At 40.6% G+C, this 1,754-nt stretch overlaps 1 protein-coding gene across 1 annotated transcript in view; it reads right to left on the reverse strand.

Annotated features, from left to right (window-relative positions):
• The window catches only part of pik3r2 (phosphoinositide-3-kinase, regulatory subunit 2 (beta)), a 31,670-nt gene extending 30,800 nt beyond the window's left edge, over positions 1-870 (reverse strand). Inside the window, exon 1 of the mRNA XM_068566633.1 lies at positions 649-870. The gene's annotated coding sequence lies outside the window, so the exon portion shown is untranslated. The remainder of the gene's footprint in view (positions 1-648) is intronic.
• Between the last annotated feature and the right edge of the window lie 884 nt (positions 871-1,754).

A 1,754-nucleotide genomic window follows, 5' to 3' on the forward strand; every position in this document is an offset into this window, starting at 1 on the left:
CGCACGCACGCTGCAGTCAATGCAAAGGCTCTCGTGTCACATATTATCAATGTTGTACACACGGAGTACACTGCAAAGTTAGGCTTATTAGTATTTGCTGTGTTGGAGACGACAACTTGTGAAATCTTAGTAACGTTTGAGTTTCCGAATTAAGGTAAAAAGCTAAATGAAATAAAAATAAAAAGGAAAAAAAAGACATTAAGTCTGAACGTAGAGGTTTAATTTCTGCATGAGAGCTAATGGAGATTAAAAGTGTTGTTTTCTTTCGTGTATCAACCAACGTATCAAGGATGATAATAATGAACGTAAACTATGAAGCAAATTTTTAGAAAACAAATGTTCATGTTTTGTAACGTGAACTTAACGGACTCAGCTTGAATACACGTCCGACTGTCCTCGCGCGAGCACCGAGCAACGTGCTGCACGAGGACATATTAACGTGGTGTTGTCTGCGCAAAAAAGTAATATACATATATACAATTATATATACATACACACACAGGGGGAAAACATATTGAGTTGAAACTTTTAAACTAGGGCACGAGTCGACAGCATGAAGCTGCGTGCGCAGAGCACACTTGCAGCGCTTCCACCATTTTCCAGTACAGTGTCTGTACTGGAAATGTGCAATAACTTAGAAAAACTCACCCGCGGATATTTCTTGACTCTTCTCACTTCTGGCTGCGGCGCTTCAAACACTTCAAAGTAGCAGACGAGAGTCCGCGCGGCGCCTCGTCCGCGGACGACAACTTTTCTCGGTGTGCAAATGGTCTTCTAGCGATCCTCCTGTTCGCGTATCGCTTCGCCTTCTTTCTCTCGCTCTTTCTTTCTTCTCCCGTTCATGACTCCCTGCTCCCCTACACAGCCATTTTCCAGCTCAGCACGGCGCAGGGAAGGCGAGTGCGTGGGAACTAATGTGAAGAGCGCGGAAAGAGACGAAGCCGAGCGGAAAAGTCCGAACGATTAGTGAGGGGGTCACCGGATGGCCTCGTCCCATAATGGAAATTTGAACCTAACAATCTTTAAACTGGGAGGCTGCTCGCTTGTACTTCAAAGACCTCTCGTGTAATCCGTGTCTGATCCCATTTTGTGTTGCATTGGGAACATTTTCTCATGTACATGATTGATAGATATGCACTTTATTCATCGACATGGGGGATTTGTTTGTAGCAGCAGCAAGCAAAGTTACATACACATAAACATACACATATTAAGTATGAAAAATACTCAATAAGTACAATGCCAAAGATGCAAATTATATATAAAGTATATACCGTGAAATATAATAAATATTAAATTAACTAACTGAACAACAAAAGCAGTGCTAGGGTTGTTATTGATTCATTTGAAGGGGATCTGGCCAGATGTGATTTATTATAAAGTATTACATATTCAGTTCCAGTCCCTTTTGTTTTTATCAATAATATCTTAGTTCCTCAAGGCGCACATATCATTTCAGCTCCTCTACTTCCTCTTACATTTTAGGCTCAGATACTGTTTTAGATTTAATATGGAAAAAAACTGTATGAGGAACAGCTGCAAAGGTCAAAACGTGGATACTATCTGTGTACTAGCGAGTGAATTACCTGATGCAGTATTGCTTCACATAGGGAACATTATTGTAGTATGTATATGTGTTTATCAGTGTAGAGTGCAATATTTGATCACCACGACACCAAAGAAAGTATTATTGAGTATATTGCCACACACTTGAATGCATTTACTGTTGAATGAGGGACAAATGACACGACACG

The sequence above is a fragment of the Clinocottus analis genome, unplaced genomic scaffold (assembly GCF_023055335.1).
Source record: "Clinocottus analis isolate CAN_PGR_092001 unplaced genomic scaffold, fCliAna1.0.p SCAF_11, whole genome shotgun sequence".
Taxonomy (NCBI): domain Eukaryota; kingdom Metazoa; phylum Chordata; class Actinopteri; order Perciformes; family Cottidae; genus Clinocottus; species Clinocottus analis.